The following is a 15,611-nucleotide window of genomic DNA, read 5'->3' as shown; positions in this document are numbered from 1 at the left end:
GTTAACCATTACCGCCATCCGTGTAATGAGGCCCTTTGATTCCATGTCCAACATCTTGAGAAACCGAATCCCCAGGTGGGAGGAGGACTCTTAGGGGGGAGAACAGTCATGTTTAACACCAGAGGTCAGACCACCAGGGGCCAGTCCCAGGTCTCTGTCACCTCCCCACAGGATGCTCAGGATGAAGCTAGTAATAAAACTGGGCTTTTGGGGGCCAACTGCAACAGGGTGAGACTCTCCGAGGGGTCAATGGACCCCAGGAAGCACATCAGTCTGGAGAAAAATCAAGAAATAATTTGGGGCACTGCAATTATCAGGCTCCCCAATAATCACACCACAGTCTGGCAGCCATCTTGCACACAGCAACATTTAAAGCTCGACCCCAGAAAGTCTGTGCCAGAGGTTAGGCATTCACTCCCTTGCCTAGCAGCGTCTTCCTGGTTTCCCACTTTGAGTGCCGTTAGAGCTCCTGCTCCACAGACTCTCCTGTCTTGTTTCAGAACAACAGTGGAAATCGGCAAAAATAAGAAAAGAAAAATGTCAACACTCTTTTTTTTAACATAATTGCACTGGGATTTCAGCTGTACTCATCAGAACTAATTTGGGATTTAATAGGACTATTTCCTGCACTCACTGCTAACTTTAGGAAAGTAGAGTTAGCTAGATCTATAGTGTGTATTAGCACATGCAGATTGTTATCGACCTACTCTCAGCCAATCAGAAAGTTTAGAGTGCAGTCAATAACTACTGGTATTGACTGAATACTGAAACCTTCAAAAGCAGATGGGGAAACAGTAGTGCTTTTTCCAGACAAAACTTCCTCTCCACGAGGACCTTTTTTGCTTCTGCAATATCATATTTAACCCAGGAAATAGAAAGTTAAAACACCGGGAAATGCTTTCACTTTCCTGTAGAGAACCCGTTCACTTTTACACTACTCCTAATGCATGCTCATTTTAAGCCTCTTTCAGTGTAACCAGTTTTGCAATTAAAATGCTTAACTCGTGAATACAACTATATTATTTATTAAATAAAACCACATCAAACTTACTAATTCAGTTTGTCTATTTACTTAACTCATTTTTACTACTTCACCACCAAAACTGGTACTGCTGCCACCACTATCTGCTAATAGAAATATATTTATCAATCTCGGGAGGGATAATTATTGTTTGGGATAATGACTACTGCCCAATTTATGGCCATTGGCTTCACTTCGGCCCATACATGGGTGCCTTGTCACTATCCCGCAATAATGACCCCTCCCTCTATGGCACTGCTACTGTTGGTGGTATCTAACTACTAATAGAGACTAACAAGAGACTCCATCTACATATACAATGTGATGGTAGGACTCATAGTTGATTTAGGGAGTGCACCTGCACCCAACAGTTACAAGAGACGACAAGTCAATGCCTCTTTAACCTTTGCCCAAAGGAAATGACAAATCAATGGGCCTCATTACGAGTCTGGCGGTATCCCTTCCGCCGGACCTGTAAAGAATTACTGGCGCCTGACTTCCCGGTAATACCGGGGTATTACAAACCCGGCAGCCGTGAAGTCAGGTGCCAGTAATTCTGTTAATTCCCATTCCCATGGAGTCCCATTGGACTTCATGGGAGTGGGGACCACGGAAGCATCGGCACCGTTAACAACGGTGCCGGAGCCTCCGTGACGGCTTACCTACCATGGCCGCTGTGTCCGGAAGGGTTTGCAATGTCCGGCATAGCGGCTCCGGCAGGCGTACCCGTAGAGTGCCGATCCGGAAACAACGGTGCCAGTAGGCTTACCGGCACCGTTGTTTCCAGACCGGCCCAATATCTTGGCAAACGGCGTGGAGGAAACACCCCTCATCTTCCAAACAAGATTGCACAGTACGAGTAACAGAAGTACAGTGCGAGCTGAGGTGAATGCCCATTTGTGAAATGTAGTACATTATTCCTCTCCTCTCAGGTCTGACAATAAACAAATCCTTCACTAGCAACAGTGACAACACGACTAACAACATTACCCACAGCAAGCAAGGCCCCCCAGAAACACTGCGTTCTCCACACCCCCACTGAGCACTTAATGAGGCCCCCACGTGTAGGCATCCTTCTGAATCCAGGGTTGTTGGTGAGGTTATTGCAACATCCTAGGAAGAAGGCCAAGTAAGACATGACAGGAAGTTCACAAAGCCACCTCAGAGAAAGGAACAAAGTATTACACAACGCCAGGCCCTATGGTCATAAGGAGAGAGGTGAGTGGGGCTGCAGGGGGCAAAAGCACAGTGAGGGCAAGCAGAAACACGGGGGGGGGGTAATTGAGGGCTCGGTGAGTGCGGGCAGAGCCATGGGGAGGTGAGAGGGAGCATGATAAATGCGATTGAAGCCCCCCAGGGGATAACATTCACCCTTCAGTGGATGATAAATTAAGTACCATTAAACTCCAGCTATTACTACAGTGCTTAGAAGAGGGAGTCATCTGATTGCGTGAAAGGCACAGTATCCTGCATTTACTTCGGCAATAAAGCCCTCAGTGGTGGAAGAGCCAACCGGCACAGCTCGAGCTGCACAAGGAGCCTTCCTGAGACCTAAGGTCCATTACTGGCCAGTATGGCCCATCACCAAGGGCTTTATTGCCATTTGCACCATGGGATAACGTCCAAGTTGCCTAGGCCCACTATTGTGTGGGGAAAACCTACAAATAAGCTGGACAACCTAGAACCTGTGGCCGGGGCTCCAGAAGGGCCGAGATCAAGGGAAGAAAGGGGTTTACTGGTAAACAAGGCTTGCGATCCGAGAAATCTGACTGATTGCTCACTCCCAGCAAAAGGCTAATCTTGCCATATACCAAAGAGACATGCGATAAAGCCCTGTTTAGGTTATGTGTATTTTATACGTACTGTTCAGACATCTTGATTTATGTGCACGTAGGCTTTACATTATTGACGACGCCATCCAGAAGCGGGCCACGGGATGAATGGTTTATTTCCGATACATTGCGCCATGGGTGCCCGGAGCATGTGTAGGAGTCCTATAGGGGAAATAGAGGATGATAACCCTTGCAATCCTTAAATGATGTAATTGAGCCACGTCATGTTTTCCCTTTAGTTCCTTTCCGGTTCCTGTGGGAGGAGAAGAGCACACAAGGGCCTACATCACCACTCAAGTGAGGATTACGTGTGTGACCTTTTCAGCGTAAAAGTCCTGAAAGAGAGTCTTATCTTCTCGCTTTCTAAAAATGTCACCATTATACAACCGTTCTTTCTGATGTCGAATACTATAAAGGTGTGCACCTTGTCTACCCAGTTTGAATGGCCACAAACTCCAATTGGTCCTAAAACATGCTGCTCAATTCATTATCAAATGGCCCAGGCATAACCACGCTGAGCCAGGCTTCAAACCTCGTCACTGCTTCCTAATAGAGAAAGGTCACAGGTCAAGCTGACCTTCCTCCTCCCCAGAGCCACGTTGGTCAACAGGCCTGAAAACATGAAACGCACTCCAGCCTTTAGCACACAGTCAGGGCCGGCCTTAGGGGCAGCAGCGCCCTGGGTGGATTGGCGCCCCCCCTTCCTCGCGCGCCCCTGGTCAACAGAGGGCGTGGCCACAGAGTGATTTTTTTTTTTATGAACCTCCTCGCTCCTGCGAGGAGGCAATTCTATGAATAGGGTGCATTAGCTCCGTATTGTTCCTACCGCGGGCGCATTGCCTAACAATGAGGTGCCTGCCGCCACTACACCATCTCGGGGGAGCCCCTGAAAGACTCCCCAGAGCTAGCGTGGCGGGGGGCTAAGGTGCCTTTTGTTGGTGAAGGCGCCTACGGCGGTGGGGACATTTGGTGACAATTGGGTGCTCAGCACCCGATTGACTTTGAATGCGCCCACCTGATGCGCCTTCTCCCACTGCGCCAGTTTGCGGGAGCCCTTGAAAGACTCCCCTGAGCTGGCGTGGTGGGGGCTAATGGCACCCTGTGGGTCGGGGCGCCCCGGGCGGTCGCCCGGCTCGCCCCCCGCCCCCTAAGGCAGGGCCAGGGCACACTCGAATATGCTCAATCAGCCTCATCGGGTTCCGTCTTTTGTGTTTTTCCATCTCGGAGCTTAGTTTTGAATCGCTTTTCTGCAAACATAAAAACTGCCTAGAACCGCGTGGCCTCAAGAAACATCTAGAAGACTCGCGTGTTCTCCCAACACACTCCGATTTTCGCCTCTGAACCGCAACCACACATTGTGAAGCTGCCAGAAGCTGCCCCTGGTTGCATGTTGGCACTGTATAAAAAGTCAAATAGGCATAGATTGGGGCGATGGAGCATCTGATTGCTTCGACTAATGGACCATGCAAGTTAACTGTGGTGAGAGGCGCGTGCACCGCCAAAGGCAGGCCAGGGTTTTCTCAGTGTGTGCCTCCATAGAGCACTTCATTTTGCCCAGCGACTTCATCTTTCAGTGTTGAAAACGCAGCCCTCTGCAAGAGAAGTGATTTAAGATTAAGGATGAGGTCAAACGGCGTACACAACAAGCGAGCTAATAAACCTTTCCTCTTCTTTGCACAATGTTAGTTTTGCAAATTCCTTTCCCATGGCTGCAGTGGTGGGAGTTGTGCAATAGGAACGGAGCCAGAAAACCTCCGACATATTTTCTGCTGCAGATAAGGACCTGGTGCTGAATATCAGCGCAGGGACGTGCGGTGGGTTATCACGTTCTGGAGAACGTTGATTGGATCTCTCTCAGAACCCCGTGATAAAGCTGCAAACACGCATGACGCTGTTTGAACTTTCAACTAACGTTCTCTTCTGCTCGTGCCTGTCGAACGACACAAACGAACGTGCCACGCACATGTTTATAACCTCATTAAAATGCGGTTGTGCAAGAAAATGCACATAGGTATTATTGCAGTGGTCGAAGTGTACGAAAAGAAGTAGTGGAACTATGGGCCTCATTACACGGATGGCGGTAATGGTTAACGGTCACCGTTAATGGTAACGGTGACCGTTAACCATTACCACCTTACTACGAGGCCCCTTAGCGGGTTGGTGCTTTAACGCATGCTTTTTGCAGGTGTTAAAAACCAACCCGCTAAGGGACCTTGGTGCTAATTACGGCACCGCAAAATTGCGGTGCCGTAATTAGCACCTTCCCCATTCCCATTATGCCCAAAAATGGGAATGGGGAAGGGCAGTGGTGGAAGGGGGAATTACTGCCCCACCAACCTTGGAATGGGGCGGTAATTCCCCCTTCCACCAAGGCGGTGCTGGTATTGTATCGGCATGGACCAAGGTGCAAATAGCACCTTGGTCCATGTGCTGATACCGCCATCCGTGTAATGAGGCCCTATGTTTCCTGCTGGCCTGCCCCAACTCCCCACAAGCCCCATCACCACACCCCTCCCGTTGCCAATCCAACAGTAGCGGATGGTGCATTTTTGAACAGATTGGGCGTAAATATATGTCCCAGATATGCCACAGCGACCGAGCGTAGGGAGCGAGCCTGCACCAATAAAGGACGGTTTGGGGCACAGGGGGTGAGAATTTTATATCAAACTATAAAATGGGGCATTTTAGAGCACACATTTTTTAAAAATTGGGTAACAAAACGAACGGTTAGCAATTGGTGTTGTAGGGTAACTCATGAAAAAATCCAATAGATGCAAGTCACCAACAGTGCACAGGAGCATTTCTCCAGCACATTTTCATGATGCCTTTTCGCACAATATGTGCCAGTATAAAACATTTTCACACTGGCTCGGCCCATACATTTCCCTGCTGACTACACCATTATACCATAGGATTCCGATATAAGAACACACTCATGTTTGCTTTGTGCCAATATTGATACTATAAGAAAACATGTCCATGTTTGTTCTGCCAATATATGGCAGTATTCCCACGTGAGAACATATTCATGTTGGCTTTACCATTAAAAATGCATGCCAACGTATGAAAACATGTCCAAATACAAAATGCCAATCGAGCTACATAATAACACTTATCATGCTTGCTTTATCAAAGATGCCCAATACAAAATGTCATGCCTCAGTAAGAAATGGCTAGACTGGTTGCATAACAAATGCCAGTCTTGCTTTGTAATAACACTCATCATCCCTGCTTTACCAAAGATGCCCAATACAAAATGTCATACTACAATAAGTAATGGCTAGACAGGCTGCATCGAAATGCCAGTCTAGCTACATATTAATACTTATCATGCTTCCTGCATCAAAGATGCCCAGTACCCAATGTCATGCCACAGAGAGAATGATACCACTGATCATGCTTGCATTATCAAAGATGCCCAATATAAAATGTCATACCACAATAAGGAATGGCTGGACTGGCTGCAATAAAATGCAATTCTAGCTATATAATAAAACTTATCATGCTTACTTTAATAATAATGCACAGTAAAAAATACCCTGCCTGTCCATGGTGCACAAGCGCTTTGCATTCAGACATAATCACATTAATGATGAATGTGATTATGTTGGATTGCGAGACTTTGGGGGTCCCAGGTGACATATGAGTTTCAGGAGCTGGGGTCCCAGAGTACAGCCATGGCTTTTTATATTGGGCATAGATGCCATGGAAAAACATCATGCCTGCCCCCTGACGCCCCGAGCGCCTCAAAGGTACACATTCATTGTGTGCGTGTGAGGTGCTGGGGGGCCCAGTCATGGTATTTTTTTACTGACGAATGGCACCCCATTGTCAACTTTTGTGCAAATTATTATTGATCGAATGCATATTGCTGTGATTTTAGTCCGTTTTTTGCAGACGCACCTGTGACCACTGGTCCCCTTCTGAGTGATCCCCTTCACTCACTCGGGGTTACAGGTGATCCAGCTGCGCGTGAGTGGTTTGGACCGTTCAGACGGTTCCCCTCAAAGGTTATGACAAGCACTTTAATTGCTATGCACTTTACTCTTATACAAATAATGTAATGTTTGATATCGACTCATGCAGATTTAATATGCACTTCTTTCTACTGTTGAAAGAATAATGAAATGATTACAGGTTTTTATAAAGAAACAATGGGCCTCATTACACGGTAGGCGCTGGACCAAGGTGCTATTAGCTATTAGCACCTTGGTCCATGCCGGTAAATTACCGGCACCGCCTTGGAGGAAAGGGGAATTACCGCCCTATTCCAAGGTTGGCGGGGCGGTAATTCCCCCTTCCACCATTGCCCTTCCCCATTCCCATTTTTGCCCCATAGGGCTCTATGGGAATGGGGAAGGCGCTAATTACGGTGCCGCAAATTGCGGTACCGTAATTAGCACATTGGTCCCTTTGCGGGTTGGTTTTTAACGCCTGCTTTTTAGCAGGCGTTAAACTACCAACCCGCAAAGGGACCTCGTAGTAAGGCAGTAAGGGTTTACCGGTACCGGTGCCCTTACAGGTACCGGTAAACCCTTACCGCACTACTTGTAATGAGGCCCAATGTCTTTTCTGGGTTGATCTGTTGTGCCTGTTTTGGGTTTTCTTTGATTATTGTCTGTTTTTTCCTCATGCATTAAGCTATACTGTTCCGCTTGACATGACCACTGTTTGAAAATGGTATTTTTTCCTGGGCATCTATCATATGTCCATTAATAAATGGCATTCCTTGCCTCATTGCCCTCCAGTGCCTCACATGCGTAGATAATCAAATATGCGTTTGGGGCTTAGGGGTCAGTCTTGACATTGCGTGCGCGGCACTAGGAATCCCAGTGGACTGGCCTGACATTCTTTAATGGGCATACTCAGTACAAAATGCTATGCCTGCCCCCTGGGCCCCAGTGCCTCACATTCACACAATGAATGTGAATGCGGGCGCTGGAGGACACTGGGGTCAGACATGGCTTTTTATTGGACATCTATCATAGATGCGCAGGAAAAAAAAATGCCACGCCTCTCCCCTGGGTCCTAAGCTCCTCACACATGCACACAATCAATTTGGTTATGTGTGTATGCCAGGCACTGGGGGTACAAGGGGTGGGGGTGCTATTTTTTACTGACATCAATCATAGATGTCCAGTAAAACAATACCATGCCTGTCCCCTGGGCCCCACAGCATCAAACACACGCACTCAATCAATGTGATTATGTGTGAATGGGAGGTGCTGGGGTGCCCACTGGGCAAGCGTTGATATTTTTGACTAGACATCTATGATAGATGTCCAGTAAAATAATGCCATCCCTGTCGACTGGGCCCAAAGCGCCAAAGAAACACACACAAACACACACGTACCAGCATTAGTCTCCTCCTCACATAAGTATCACATTAGCATAGTGGCAGGCACACCAAGAGGCACGCCATTCTGGGCATTTCCCTTTCTGGCAAGGATAGATGAGGAGTGTCCTAGCACAGGGCGCCTCCCTTCACCTATCCATTTCCCTGCTTGTGTGCGTGCTGGTGGTGAGGTCAGCATTCTGACCACCTGCCCAGATTGTGTGAGAGACAGAGTGGAGGTGGAGGACAGTTCAAGTTTGTGATGAACCACTGGGGGAGTTCAGTTTTAGCATCCCAGTGGCTTGTGCAGCATTGCTCCACAGGTCAGGGTGAAACTGCACGGCATGCACATACTGCAGTGAGCTCAACCCTCGTTACCCGCCAGACATCCCCAGTAAAACGAGACAATGCCCATGAGTGTGGGAGGCAGGGTGAGGTTTCCTATCACAGCGGTAACTCAAAGGAGGTGGGGCACAGCCCTCCCCGACCTAGCATACCAGGGCCACTGCACTGGCGAACACTGGTGCCAGGACCGTCTTCCGCTTGCACCTGAGGGCCTGGAACTGTACAATATGAAGAACCTTCAACTACCATAATGTGACAGAAAATCAGCCAAGCCTGTGTTTTAAAAGGGATTCACTTGATTTGCCCTGTGTGCTGCTACTTAAATGGCAAATCAGGCCAGCATGATAGTGTTGCCCTCTTAGGCTCTATATGTGTGCATTTGTCTATGCTGGTCCACTGTTGTGACTAGCTTGGCATATCAAAGCAATGCATGACACATGGTGGCACTCCAGGGCCAGCATGTGGCAACAGCTGGCACATGCTATACTTGGACATATGATGGCAGTGCCTGGCTTGTGTGCAATGCCTTTACACAAAGCAAACAGTGCTAAATGCCAATGGTTGTTACCAGCCCCCTCCATGACCCAATACCACTACTACATTTAGCAATCTGCATCAGTGGCCGCCTGGTGCTACTGTGCCCTGCATTCGAGAACTCTTGATAAAAGGCGATTACACATCTGCACCACAGGAAAAAAACATGCAGATACTTGTTATCACATGGAAACGTATTTGAATGTTATCAGCAGTGCTGCTGAGAAACTAACCGCCCTTAACTTTGCAAACCACTCACAGCCTGTTCTTTGGGGTTATGAACATATGTTATGTCTGTTTTCAGAGGGAAATATCCTTTTTAACACTCTGGGGACGTAGTATGAGTTTGGTGCCCTTTCTGAGATGGAGACAGTGAGGGCAGGGTGCAGGAGATCAAGAGAGAGGTCTATATGGAATAATCTCCTGTACAGATGCATGTGTAAATAAGGTGCCCCATGGCAAGGTCCCTAAGCACCTGGCTGTCTTCTTCAAAAGCTACCTCCCTTCAAGAGCACTATGATCCTCTGTCGCCAGAACACAGTCCCCAGCTTCTTCAGAACCTCCATCTGCGCTGGAGGCACCTGGATGTTGACAGCTCCCCCTCCAAACCTTAAGCCTCGACCTTTAGGAAAAAGCTCAGAACACACTTGCTTAACCCCTTAAGCGCCAAGGACGAGTATGTACGTCCTTTTTGCATAGACTTGCATAATAGCCTGGCACTTATTAAACACACATTTTTCTGTGTGGTGGAGCTCACCTGAGCTTTGGACAGGCATTTGGGCAAAGAGTTTTAGCGGGTTAGTGCAACAGTGCTATAAATGAACACACGATGAGTTCAGGTTCCTGAATGTTCTTGTGTGGATGCATCCAGATGCTGGGGAGGGGGGTTGCTAGAGCAGCTGAAGAATAAGGCTTTAGTTGAGGGAAAGGAAGAAAATGAATAGGAGTTTGCTGAGAGAGTGATCGAAAATTAAAATGGGCTGCAGATGGGGTGAGGGGGTAACAATGTAATATCGGCTATTTTTGCGGACTACTACTGACAATTGCAGCTCTCACTGGCCTGTCGCAGCAATATTACCAGACCTCGCCGTCCCTTTCCGCAACAGCCAGACAAACTCAGCGTTTCTAAGGTGCAGACTGCACGCTACCCTGAGCCTTAACCCAGTTAGTCACGTTGCCCACTCCATTGACCCCCCACCCAAGATAACTTGGATGCTGACCCTTGCACCATCCGAAGTAGACCCCCTAACCAGTGCCCTCTCTCCTCTGAACTGAGTACCATGATCTGCCTGTCACCATCTCCCCTCATTAGATATCTACCACCCAGCGGCCATCCCTACCGAATCAATGCACCCACTCCTGCATCAGTTCCTCACACATTGACCCCCTCTTTAACATCTTGATGACTTGAACATTCCATACCCCGAGAGCACCTGGGAGTAGTAGCCCATTAGTCCCACGCCTCAGGCTGCGCGCGTCCAAACATCACCAAATGGTCTCTAGATGAAATCCGTGTAAGAGATTGTGGATGGCATCCTAGGCCTACCTCGACGCATTCAGGTAGCATATTCATCGGGCTCAATAATTTCTGTCAGAGGGTGGTTTTTACACGGCGAGATGGTCACATGTCAATCTGGACTCGGCTTTACACTTGGGCACTATTTATGTTCTGCCCCACCCCCTTTAGTACTATTGATTTTACTGCTATTGCTGCAGTATTTGAAAGACAACCATTACCATTGTGCTGTCATTCCCGGTGTATTTCATGATTATTGTTTTAAGTGAATTATAACAATCCTTACCAACCCGCTGCTTTACATAGTTTTTGCAGTTTCACTTATTGTATGTTTGAGTTAGAACCTGGCCATTCCCATCACCAGCAGACTAAATCCTCAAGACCAGAGGCGTTGCTAAGTGGCTTGAGGGTAGTGCTGCGGGCTATAGCCCCTCATCTTTTGGGTGTAGCCCCGGATAGAAGCTCAGGGGCTACAACAAAAAGGCTAGCTAGCCCGAGTCCCGACAGTCCCTACATTAGCGTAGTCCCGGATCTTTTCCAGACCTAGCAACACCCCTGCTCAAGACTGTATGCTACCTTTGCTCTTTCTCGTTGCACGTGACCCCCCAGGTGCTATCAACACCTTTGATGAGGATATGGCCAGCCTTTTTGTCAATAACGCTGGAGACCCATCGCAATTCCTAATTCTAGGAGATTTCAACTAGGGGTTTAATGATCCTGAGGATAAACAGGCCCAGGCACTTGCCTCGATGCTATATGAACATGGACTCTCCCAAAAAGTCCTTGTACCAACCCACACCAAAGTGAGGACCCTCGGATGGGTGGCCAACCTGAATTGCGAGACCAAGATCACCAAAGTAACCCAACAATCCTGGAATGACCATCACCTGATTGATTTCTTGCTCACATTAGATAAACAAGCAGGGGAAGACACTGCTATGGCCCCACCACTTCCAACTAGAAGTAAAAAGAATATGACACCCGATAAATTACTCCCCCTTATCCTTCCATCCCTGAACTCCTCCCTAACAACATTGACCCCACTCTTCTAGTAGAAGTGTTCAACAACACTATGGCCCTCATTAGGACCCTGGCGCTAAGTGTTTAACGGCGCCGTAAAAGGCTGCGGCGCAGTTAAACACTTAGCGCCTTACTACGAGGTCCCTTTGCGGGACCCGACCTGAACGGCTGGTCTAGACCAGCCGTTAAAGTAGGGACCCGCAAAGGGACACTCGAGGTAAGTACGGTACCGCAATTTGCGGTACCGTACTTACCGCCTTCCCCAGTCCCATTGAGCCCTATGGGGCTAAAATGGGAATGGGGAAGGGCCAATGTTCAATGGGGAATTACCGGCCTGCCAACCTTGGAATGGGGTGGTAATTCCCCATTGAACATTGGCAGACTTGTTACGATACCGGCACCAACCATGGTGCTAATAGCGCCATGGTTTAGCGCCAGTATCGTAATGAGGGCCTATGTCTAAAGCCTTAGATGCCATTGCGCCACTTAAACTGCGTAAAAGCAAACAATGAGCACACCTCAATAGGTGGTTCACCAACTCACCTCAAAGACCTTAGACTACAGAAAAGAAAATTAGAAACCGTATGGCACCATGCGCCAACAGAGGAAAACAAGACACTATTGACTAATTTTACTAACAACTACAAAAAAGAAATTATCCATACTAAAAAAGACCTATACAATACAAGAATTTCTAATGCCAGCTCCAATACCAAGGAACTCTTCCAGATCCTCCGGGAATTGGAATCCCTACCAGACACCATGGGCCTCATTACATGGTATGCAGTAACCATGGCGCTTTTAGCACCATGGTGGCCGCCGGTATTTTACCGTGTCCGCCTTGGTGGATGGCGGAATTACCGCCCTACTCCAAGGTGAGTGGGGGGGTAATTCCCCATTCACCAAGGCACTTCCCATTCCCATTTTTGCCCCCATAGGGCTCAATGGGAATGGGGAAGGAGCTAATTACGGTACCGCAAATTGCGGTACCGTAATTAGCACCAAGGTCCCTTTGCGGGCCCGTTCCTTAACGGGTGGTAAAACCAGCTGTTGAGGTCGGGTCCCGCAAAGGGACCTCGTAGTAAGGCAGTAAGGGTTTACCGGTACCGGTGCCCTTACCGGTACCGGTAAACCCTTACCGCATTCCGTGTAATGAGGCCCCATACATAAGGATAAACTCCGGTGCACCAGCATTCAGAATGCGCTGAAATAAAAAATATCCACCCTCCAAACTAAGATTGCCAATAAAAAAGTCTCTCTACAACATACCACACCTCAACTCCCTAACCCCCAGAGTCCTTAGAGTCCACTAGCTGCCCTGAACCCTTCACTTTCACCAACGTCTCCATCTTTGATACAGAAAAAATAATTCTATCCCTGAAACCATCTAACTGTCAGGGTGACAACTGCCTTACCCAAATAATTAAAGATGCAGCTAGAGATCTAGCATCCTTTACTACCAAACTGATCAATGCCTTGTTCACAACTAATACTGTCCCAGGCAACTTAAAACAATCATGGGTATTACCTCTGCTAAAGAACAATCGCTGGCCCCATCCATTCCCACCAATTACAGGCCTATTACTACAGTGCCCTTCCTCCTTAAAATCATTGACAAAGTTGCATACCTGCAAATTCAGAAATACCTAGAAACCAACCTCCTTCTAGGCTCACGCCAATCTGGGTCTAGGCCCAAACATGGCACGGAAATGGCACTTATCGACCTAAAAACGCAAATTGATGAACTTAGGGACCAAGATAAAACTGCCATGTTACTCCTCCTTGACTTGTCGGCGGCCTTTGAAATGGTGGACCACGGAGTCTTATGTAAACACCTGGCAACAGCAGCCCACTTTTGCACAGACGCGATAGCATGGGTTCAGTCCTTCCTTGATAAGAGAACGATGCAAGTCTTCTCTCCGTCGGCATCAGCTGACACTATCCAAACTAAATGCGGCATTCCACAGGGCTCCTGTATATCACCAAACATGTATAACATATTTACCAAGCCTTTCTTTGACAAATTGGACAGGTTGGGTGTCTTCTACACGAATAATGCAGATGACACTCAGATCTTCATTCCCCTTTCGGGCAATTATGACACGGATACGGCCTTGGTAAATAAAATATCCCTCCTCATTCAGGCATGGATGGCATCCCACGGTCTCTGCCTGAATGACGACAAAACAGAAATCCTAATCCTCGGTTCAACCTCTAGTCTAAAAAAATGTAATCCTATCTACTCCGCATTCAACATAGATGGAAATATTATCAAGGTAGCCAGGGAAGTTAAAACCTTAGGGTTTTACCTTGATTCCACCCTTACCCTAAAAAAGCAGGTGAACTCCATGGCGTCATCCACAACCTACACCTGCAAACTTATCAGAGCTTGCAGGCTGTTCTTATCTAAATCAAGTTGTAGTACCCTTGCAAATGCCTTAATAATGTCAAAACTGGATTACTGCAATGCCCTATACTTAGGGGATGACAAGTATATCCTGGACAAAATACAAATCTTACAAAACAAAGCCCTCAGAACGGCCTTGAACATCCCGAATAGAGAACATCTCTACAAAATCAGAAGGGATCACCACTGGCTAAAGATTAATGATAGAATCTTAATCAAAACCATCTCCCTGATGCACAAATGCCTAAACAACACAGCACCACCTTACCTAATGGAGAGGATGGTCAGGAGAACATCTACCCGCCCCACGAGAACTGCCACACCATGTCCCTTGAGATACCCAGATTCAAGTTGAAGAAATCCCATGGCAACAGCTTCCCGGTGAAAGCTGCCCAATCCTGGAATGCCCTACCCCTAGCACTTAGAGTTGACCAATCGTACCTAAGCTTCAGCGCAACACATTGAACTGGCTGCGTTCGAATGACATTTGACCACTTTGTCCACCCAACAATGTATGTTTCCTGGGTGGTCTTCCTCTTCTGCATTATCCTTATTTGACTCACCCGATCATCTGTCTTGACATTACAGCCTCCTCTCTATGTAAGTAATTCTCACGCAAACAAGCCTCATGTATGTATAACTGTCATGCTATTGTAACTACTTCACTGTGTATGTATAACTGTCATGCTAGTGTCATTACTTCACTGTGTAATCTTTATCAGTTGTAACAAGCTTCAAGTAATCTTATTCTGTGTTGCGCCCAGTTACCTACGGGTTCGGTGTGCCCTACAAATCAACAAACAAACAAACAAACAAACAAACAAAACATAATCTCCCAGCCATCCAGATGTGTTTGGCTGAATGTTAACTGGGTACATTATCTTTTAGGACTGGATAACTAGCTTGGCTAACACACCTTAGCCCTACTGGTGCAGGGGTAGTCAATATTCACTAACATCCACCAATACAGGCTGCCAAGGCTCAGAATCTTTTTTGATCTAAGAAGGGAAACATCTATGTTTCTTTCTTTATATGTTTATTCGGATAAAACCAAATCTATCCACCAAACAATGAAAATACACACAATAAAGCAACATAACAGTTACAAATATAAATATCTATGTTAACAAATATAGGAAGTAATTCATGCAAATGCATGAAAGATTTTCAACTGTTTAACATGCTTAGCTGCTTAAGCGTAGCATTTCTAACAAACATGGCCCTCTTTAAAAACGTTAGTATGTCCCGAGCAACATACAGGGAATCAGCTTGTAACAGAAATAACAGAGCAGGGCTACACTGACTGAAATTAAAATGATTTAAATGCAAGAGCACCTGAAAAGTCGATGCTCGTGCGATATTGACATAGACAGGACAAAAAATGACAAAATGCAAGACGTCCTCCAGCACATGCCCACACAAGGGGAACTTACTGTCAGGGAAACCTTTCTAACCAGCCGTATGTGCACATAGCCTTAAGCAGTTAAAACGAGCCCGAGTAATCAGCCCCCAAAAAGATTTTTAAAAACTCAGATAAGATAAAATTGCAGCGAGTCCACCTGGCTAATGCATGCAATAAATCTATTGGCTCCTAGCTGCAA

Source organism: Ambystoma mexicanum, chromosome 6q (genome assembly GCF_040938575.1).
Source record: "Ambystoma mexicanum isolate Mex_15411 chromosome 6q, UKY_AmexF1_1, whole genome shotgun sequence".
Taxonomy (NCBI): Eukaryota; Metazoa; Chordata; class Amphibia; order Caudata; family Ambystomatidae; genus Ambystoma; species Ambystoma mexicanum.
The sequence above is the reverse complement of the archived record's forward strand: the minus strand, read 5'-3'. Positions refer to the sequence as shown.